General features: G+C 41.9%; 1 protein-coding gene across 1 annotated transcript in view; it reads left to right on the top strand.

The window, feature by feature from the left end:
• The first annotated feature begins 2,948 nt into the window (after window positions 1-2,948).
• LOC129367466 (transcription factor HIVEP3) overlaps window positions 2,949-8,687 on the top strand; it is a 46,678-nt gene continuing 40,939 nt past the window's right edge. The window contains 1 exon segment of the mRNA XM_055041901.1: window positions 2,949-3,427. The gene's annotated coding sequence lies outside the window, so the exon portion shown is untranslated.

The raw sequence follows: 8,687 nt of genomic DNA, 5'->3' as shown, positions 1-8,687 counted from the left end.
GGGGAGTTAATTGGGTTTGGGCCCTGCTGGCATATTGCATGTGCACTGGAAACATTCACCCAACATTAAGCCCCAATTAGGCTTTCCATGATGGGAAACCTGTTGCTGGATGATGGGATGTACAGACGTTGATGGTTGACAAGACCGATGGTGCAGTTTTTTCTGCAGTAATTGCGATGTGGCAACAAGCTCATATGTATATTTGCACGACGCCTCGCAAAAGTCTTCCTGCCTCTTGAACTTTTTCACTTTGCAACCACAAATGTGAGTGGGTGTCTATGTGAGAGGCAAATGCAGAGTTGGGAATGACAATGAAGCGGAAGAATCTTTGCACAGATGAAAGTGAACATCCTCAGTCTGAAGTGTTTTGCAACAGGTTTTCTTCTAGGATTGCTCTATATTTAGCTCCACCTTTCTTCTCATCAACTCTGATTCCCTTCCCTGTCTTTGCTGAGGAAAAGTGTAAAACCGCCACAACCATGTTTAATACATGGCATGGTGTTCCAGAAAAGCTGTTTTATTCTTATCTGACCAGACTTTTTATTCCACATGTTTGCTTCCTTACACAGTTTAGGGCAAAGAGAGAAGCAGAACTCACAATGATAGATATATATGCAGCTTTGTGGAGAACACAACTCATTGTTGTCTTGTTGCAGCTCCTCCAGAGTTACTCTGAGCATTTGGTTGCTTCCCCGAATCTCTCCTTAACATTGATAAGAAAATACCCAATTTATACTGACATAAAAAGGTCCACCAACTAAGGGCTGAATATCTATGTAAGCTGCAGATATATATTTATGTGATTCTTTTACAAAGCCCTGCATTGTTATAATCTACTGAAAACCTTATTAGGCTATTTAATTTAATTAATTTATTTATTTTTTTGCAGTTGTTCTCCAGATTGTTTTGCAATGGAATCTCTCTGAGAATGAAAGTTTGTATCAGTGGAGCTCCCCAGTGCGCATGCTCTCTGCTCAGCTCAGAGCAGCAGCTAATGCAGTTATATAACAGTCAGCGCAGCCGGCGTCTGCTGTGAGCCAAATGCCAGGCCAGTCTGGTTACATAAGCCTGTCAGAGTCATATTGTAGCAGCGCAGAGCGCTCACACCACGGCGTGGCTCTGCGCTCTTTTCGCCGTCTCCTCCTCTGACTCTCGCTTCCTCCCGCTGCATTTCTTTGCTCCTCTGTCCTCCCCGCTTTTTTCCACACCCCACCCTCTCCTTCTTTCCTTTCCTCTCCTCTCCTTCCTCTTCCTTCTCTGCTGCAGCGCTGCTCTCCGCACTGAGAACAAGAGTTAAAGAGTGCTGGATGCAGATGTGGAGACAGCTCGGAAAATGGGAGGCAAAAAAGTTGCACTGAGCACATGAATCCTCACGCATGTGATTTTTTCTACATCAGGTTCTCATGCGATAAACGTCACGCTGGATTTTAGGTTACTCATCTCATAGGAGATCTTTGAGGTGTACTGGCTGCCTCTGTCCGTTGCTGCCTGCTGGGCCTTCGGGATCCGTTTGATCTGCTCAACACCAGTCAAGGTTGCATCTCTCTGTGACCTTTGCTATACCTGACCCTCAACACCACTCTTCTTGTCCCTCAGGTATTAGATGGACAAAGTATTAGGTCAAAATGAGACACAATGAGGCCAGAGATGTGTGGAAAATCTTTCTACACACGTTACTCTGCTAGTAACATTTTTGTTACCTCCAGAAAATACTAATGCTGTGCAACTGGAGGGTCAGCTGTGGGGCTCACATCAGCCCTGAAAGCCCCAAAAGAATCAAATTATTTTTATTAGGCTATTTATAAAAATGGCACTGGGAGTAAAAGCCCCACTATTGAGGACAAAAATGAAATGAAAATAAAAATAAATTAATTAATTTCTCATTGACCATTGTTGGTTTTGTGTCCACATTTTATCACTTTCCTTTAATTCTTTTCATACAGATAATGTGAAGCCAGGGTATTTGAGGTTTTGCTCTCTTGTACTTTTATGAATAATTGAGACAAATATTCATAAAAATGCTCATAATTCCAAACATCTTCTAGTTTAAGACACAAAAATGCCATACATTTTGGTTGGGACCCCTAATTGGGCCAGTTGACCTGCAAAATACAAGCGATTATGACCTAATTAAACCAAAACAAGTCCAATTAGCATTCTTATTGTAAATATAATTATGTATCTATACATAAAACTATGAGCAAAGTACAGAAAATAATTTTAATGTCAACTGTCCCTCTGCAGACACCTCTGTTTCCTGCTCCATGAAGTAAGAGATATAGGTTTGTTTTTACTACATAATTGGTATTACGCTTAATATTAATAATCAGTATTTATAATGGTGCAAATAAATTCCAGAAAGCTGCTTAGTATTATCTTAGTTTTGTTTTTAGTCATACAATTCAATTATGTAAGATTTTACCATTTTCATGACAATTAAGTTTCATAATTTCTAAAATGCATCATAAAAGAAAACTAAACTGGCATACAATGATTTGATTTAAGAGTGAAATGAGCAAGTATGCACTTTGGAAAGAGTGAAGTGACCAAGAGCAACTCTTGTCTCAAACGTCGCATTTATGAAACACAATATCCACAAAAGCATCAAAAAAAAAAAAAAAAAAAAAAAAAAAATCCCGCATCACAGGTGAATATTGAATGCTGATCACCTATGGCATTAATGCACATTTTTTGAAACTCCATCTGGAAATCTAACTAGTAGGCAAAGAGCAAGATCGGAATGACCTATTACATAGAAACAAAAAAGTAATACTGCAACGATGATTTATTGTTCAGCTCTACCAACAGGATATGGGGCAATTGTTTGAGAGTGAGAGGAAACTCAGTCCTGCAGAAAAATGATTACTTATCATTTGATCCACTGCTGTTTCAGCTCCAATTTCTTACGTCGTATTCACAAACAAAACGCGTGCAAACTCCAGAACCATACATGCCTAAAGTCCGACCTCAAAGCCAGCGAGTGTGAAAACTCCTGAGCCCACTACGCCGAGTCCTCCCCGCTAATTACAATAGTCTGAACCAGGAACTTCTGCAGCCAGCCAATGGCCTCCGCCGCCAGCTCATGGTTATTCATGAGCCGCGCCAGTCCACTGGTGGAGGCTGACAGGAGGGCGGCGCACAGCGGGAGCTGCCGTGCGGGGTGGTGCGGGGGGCGCGGAGTGTGTGATGCGTCGGGCGAGATGTTGTTTTGTTGTGGCGATCAGCTGAACGTGGCATCGCCGTCCGGTCTGACACAGCGGCAGCAGCGGGCGCCCAACGCCCCAGCACAGCCAACAGCGACGCGACCGCGCGTCCACAGCAGCGCCCCACAGCCGCCGCGTCCGGCGCATCTCAACCCAGGAAATGCGGACTTCTGGCCCTTTCGCTTCGGGATAGATGGCTGCAGCGCGCACGTCGTAGCGAGCTGGTAAATATTAACCTAAATGTTTCTGCCTGTGCGGGAGTTGGTTTCGGTTGTGCTGCGGTGGCTGCCAGAGAAAGGGAGAGAAAAAGAGAGAGAGAGAGGGGTGAGAAGTTGAGAGCAGATCCCACCCTTTACTTTCCTCTGCCTGATTGTGTGTTAAAGTTGAGCTGCGTGGATTGATTGTAGCGGCTTGTTTTGTTGATTGGCTGTTTAACATATGTTGCATCCAGACGAGTTAAGCAGCAGGCAGGGCAGGTCAGCTGGATTTCAGGCTGCCTGGGCAGCGGCTCAGGGCACATGTCTCATCATGGAGCTTCACTCAACCTGCTCGGTCTTCTTAAGATCCCAGATCCCGAGGAAAGCAGCGGATCTTATGTCTGCGCGTGTGAGGAAGCAGATCCAGATGGTCCAGCCTGTGAGGTTGTCCAAAAAGGGCTGTACCGTCACTTTGTGGATTTGTAAAGGATGACATCATGCTTCTACTCTGTCGGTCTGTCCCTGTATTGTGGATGGGCTAAGCCTTTTGTTTTGGTTTCCCTTCACATGATGAGATAAGGTCTTAGGACTTGTTGAACATGCAAATGAACCTCCAGGGAGAATTTTTCAAGACTTTCCCCCTAAATAAAGCCTTATGTGAACAGATTTGCAAGCACATTTTAAAAGCAGTAAGAAAAGACATATTACTTTTCTTAGGATAATTTGTTTATTGAGCTTACAGGTGCATTTAAATAAGTTCCTTTATTTCAGCACTTGTGTCCAAAAAGTGATTTAGATTTGTTATATTACTTTCTTGCTTACTTACCGCTGATGAAAACCCAAAATTGCAATTTTTCTGAAAATGTTCCTAGTTATTTATTTCTAGAAATATCTGCCCACTAAAAAGCATGTAGCCTGCAATATATACACTCAGTGTTTGGTGGTTTTTTCTTTTGCATTGATGGAGTTAACACTCTGTGGCTCTCCATAGGTTTGTTGTCTCTCATCTCATCTCCATTGGTTCTATTGGGTTCAGGTCAAGAGAGTATATCATTTCTGTGATAACTTCACATTTAATTTGTAAAGCCAAGTGGAATCTGTGCCTCTTCACTTTTACTCCAAAGTCTTAATTTGCACTAGAGTTTACTTTCATGACAAAAGTAAAAAAAATCCTTTTTCTCCAGGTAAGACTATTCTGACATTGTCCCTGGTTCAAGGCTTAGCACCTGGAATGCAGTCGCAGCGTGTCCCCTGCATGTGTGTGACGGCTCTTTACTCATGACTTCAGCCTCGATCCAAACCTTGTGAATCTCTCCCAACCTTTTGAAAAGGCCCGTCTTCCCAACTCTCACATGGATGTGGTGAAGCAACCTGCCACGACTGTGACCACACTTTTTCTCCCACACTCTTTTGCTTCCACTCAACTTCCCATGTCCTTTGATGCAGAACCCTTCGAACATTCAAGCTTTTTAGCAATGAGCTTTTGTGACGTTTACTCCTTATGCACAGAGTCACTGACAACTGTAAAGACAGCACTCTTTTTTTCCTGGTTGTGTAAGTCTTATCATGGCCATAGTGTAACATTTATCTAGTAAAAATCTCCTTATCGGTGTTATGTAATATTATTGATTAGGGGTTTTCATTAGCCTCAAGCTGCAGTTGTTAGAAATAATTTGTCTGTGTCATCAAGTTCCATTTATGTATATGAATTTTACACGTTTGACTCGCACAGACGTCCTGATGAGGTTCCACTTTTTTGGACACCCATCACTACCTTTGTTATGATTTTCAACCAGAAAGTAGTTATGTGTTACCCAAATGATGTATAAATTAAATATGATTTTATCCTTGGGTTGAAAAATAACTAATTACATTTGGAGGGGATGCACTTATCAGAATGCACACAAAATATGTTCTCCCTTAGAGATGGGGTGGAGTGTTGATGTTTATTTGGCTTGAAAGAATTACTAAGACATTTCCAAAGAGTTTAGATACTCTTCTGGTCACACTGAGCATGAGATCAGGATTAAAAGAAGTGAAACCAAGACGTCCGAGGTGTGGTGGAAGAGTAATGTGTACTTCTAGAGAAAGATGTGTCATACTTTGTGAGGTCATGAGTGAACACAGGCTAACTTCAAGGATAACTAAGAGTGTCTTTGACTTTGTTTAGTTTTTCACACACAGGACAGTAATAAACAGTGGGTTGCCAGGTTGGAGGACCAGGGAGAAAGCCAAAGATCATGTGATCTAGCAAGGAAGCTGGACGAGGGACAAATCAGATGAAATTATGTTGATTTAACTCATAACAGCTTGGAGAGCAGAATAAGACTTCCTTTCTGGATAAGAACCCTCTCCCATCTGTGAAGCACAGTGGTGGTAGAACGATGATTTTAATATGTTTTGTTTAGGTTATCAGTTCACTGATGAAAAAAAAATGTATTCTGAATATTGCAACTCAGTTCTAAAGCACAACCTTTACACTTAAAATGTAAATTATTTTTATCTCTAATTCTGTTCATTCAAGTTAACTATTCAAAATGTTTTCCTGAGTTTATATGAAAACAGTGAAACTTAAATCCAGTTATTCCTTGAAACAATGTCACGAGCTCGTGCCTTTTAAAAGCGAAACTGATATAAACACCAGTGATGCTGTTGTGTCATTTCCTCTCTTCGTGTCCCATACTGTCATACTTTAAACAACAGAACAAAACATACTGAGTGTAACGGTGAAGGGCCACGAATGAAGAGAAACCAACATGTTATTATTTCTTATTGAATCAGCACTAAGCAGCAACCTTGCAGTGTGCTTCTTCAGCCTGGGCCACCACTACTTGTGCTGCTGGCTGAAGAAAGACACTTGTTTAACAGGGCGTCCCGAGGGGAGGGTGGAGTGGGGCCACTTCTCTATTTCCATGCAAATAGGAAAGATTGTGTAATAGCCGGAATGGATCCTGCTCATATACTTTGACCCAGGAGCTGCTGCTATTATTTTTATGACTGACAGAGATGGAAGTTAAAAGTTTTCTGCCAGCCTTACTTTGAAGTTTGTTTTATTACTTTGTAGCGTCGCTGAGATAAAAGCAGGATGCTCTTTAACAACAACAGCTAACCTTAAAAGCTGAGACTGAACGTGATCATTCATATGAACCTGTCTGTCAACAGCTTGGCAGCGACAGTTTCATAACAAACTGCACTGGTATTCACTGCTGCAGAAACTTGCACAATGCATTTTCTCAGGTGTAGTTTAATGAAAACAGAAGTTTATCATGACTGATTAGTGCATGATTCAGCCAGGCATGCCCATCTGTTGTTGTTGGACTTTTTCCCACTCCCCCTAGTAGCTGCAGATCAAAACAGGTCTTGTAAAGTCAGTAGTCACTGTTCAATCCATCATCTGACACTGTGTGCTAGAGCATAGTCTAAATCTACCAGGGCTGCATTAATTAGAGAAAGATCCAAGAAGTGAACTCTGGAGGAGCTGCAGAGATCCAGAGCCACAGGTGTCCTTGGCAGGACAGCTGTTAGTCATACAGTCAAATCAAACAAATCTGACTTTTGTTGTTGATACAGAATCTTTACAAAAACAAAAGATAACACAGTTACCTGACTGTCCTATAAAATGTCACTTTGTGTTTGGAATATATATAAAAATTCTCCTTTAGACTTTTTTGCCTACATGCAAATATTGTGTGGTGAAAAACTAATTTTGCACACACCGTCCCATTATGAAACATGAGAAGATAATTTGGAACCAAATCATCATGTGTGGGAAGACTTGAAAATGTATTCATAAGAATAAGAGCCTCTCTGTTCAGTCTAAATTATTTAATTTTATTTTACAACAAAAATGAGCACATTTAGTTCCTAGATATGGAGAAATGTCAGAAATACACCCCAAAAAACGCATTCGGGCGTATTTGCAGAACAGAAGCTTTTCTTGAAAATGTTAAAAAAAATCACCAAGGAGTATGAGTACTTTCTTCAAAACCTTTGATAGTAAATGGGGGTTGGATGTGAAGCCTGATGACTCGAATGTAAAAAAATTGCAACTGGGAGGGAAGTTTGGGAAGGATGGGAGTGTATTTGGAGCAGATTGCCAGACATGACTCCCATTATGACTGTAAAAAAGCTACTAATTTCACTGGAGCAAAGAGGCTGCAACTCATCTGTTGTTCTTATTTGTCTGAATTCCTCATGCGGAAGCGTATTCTCTTTTATAACATGTAATATTAACATTCTGCTGTTCTTTATTTGCTTGACACATTCATCAAAGTGCTAAATGGCATGTGTGAGCCTGTTGAACTTTTCATTCTGTGTCAGAAGCTCAGTAAGAATGATGGCAGTACAAAAAGAAGAACACAGTGATACACACCTAAGTTATAAAATCCCTTTTGCTGGCAGGCCGAAACCCTTCGGTGTCCATGCTGTCGCTGATTAATCCTTTTCGGTAAAGCGCTATTGAAGAATAGGCCCGCTGTTGTGCTGGGAGACCAGACTGAACCGGGAACAAGACATTGGATACACATTTACACGAGCACACAGTGCAGAGCGGAGGCCAGGAGTGCCATTCTGGCAGCCGCACAAGTGTCCCACTAGCCTAATAATCTTATTCCTAGGCATGCAGGGTGCTCCGAGCTGGTGCTTTATTAAGACCGGTGCAGGTTTGTGTGTAGGATATTTGTATCGAATTGTGTCAGGGTGTGTGTAGTTGTCGGAGGTGGAAGGGGGTTCAGTTTTCTGTTCGCCTCTTGTTCAGCCCAGGGTGTTGGCTGCCTCTTGAACTGCAGATTAAGTTTCAGAGTGCGTGCCATGGGCCGGTGTCTGGATGTGTGTTACAGCTCGGATGCCTGGCCTGCCACCATGCGTATTTGCCCGGGGTTATGTAACGATGAATGCACACAATGATGTACATAGCAGCGCATGTTCTGCAGGACAGAGGAGCTCATAAAAAGGGACGGCTGTTCATTCACACACTCCTTTCGTAAGAATTAATCATTACCTCGTCCTGCACAGTCGGTACCCAGCTGGAATGTTAGCGAGTTTGCCGTTTGTGATGGCACTCCTTCTCCAAAACAGACCACATGTTTATTACATCAGAGCAACGCCAACTTTGCACCAGCCCATAAGTTATGCAATTGTTGCCTGATTTATATTTTGCATTGTTCTCTTCTGTATATCTTGTAATCCCTCTGTTTTCTTCTTATGGCAACACTGAGGGCACGTTTTTAGCAAATTGGACGGCGTTGTGAAACTGTTTTTGTTGTTGTGTGATTGTAAGTCTCTGAGC

Source organism: Poeciliopsis prolifica, unplaced genomic scaffold (assembly GCF_027474105.1).
Source record: "Poeciliopsis prolifica strain line A6 unplaced genomic scaffold, Auburn_PproV2 SCAFFOLD017, whole genome shotgun sequence".
NCBI lineage: Eukaryota > Metazoa > Chordata > Actinopteri > Cyprinodontiformes > Poeciliidae > Poeciliopsis > Poeciliopsis prolifica.
Note: the sequence above shows the minus strand (reverse complement) of the source record. Positions and strands in the feature narration are given on the sequence as shown.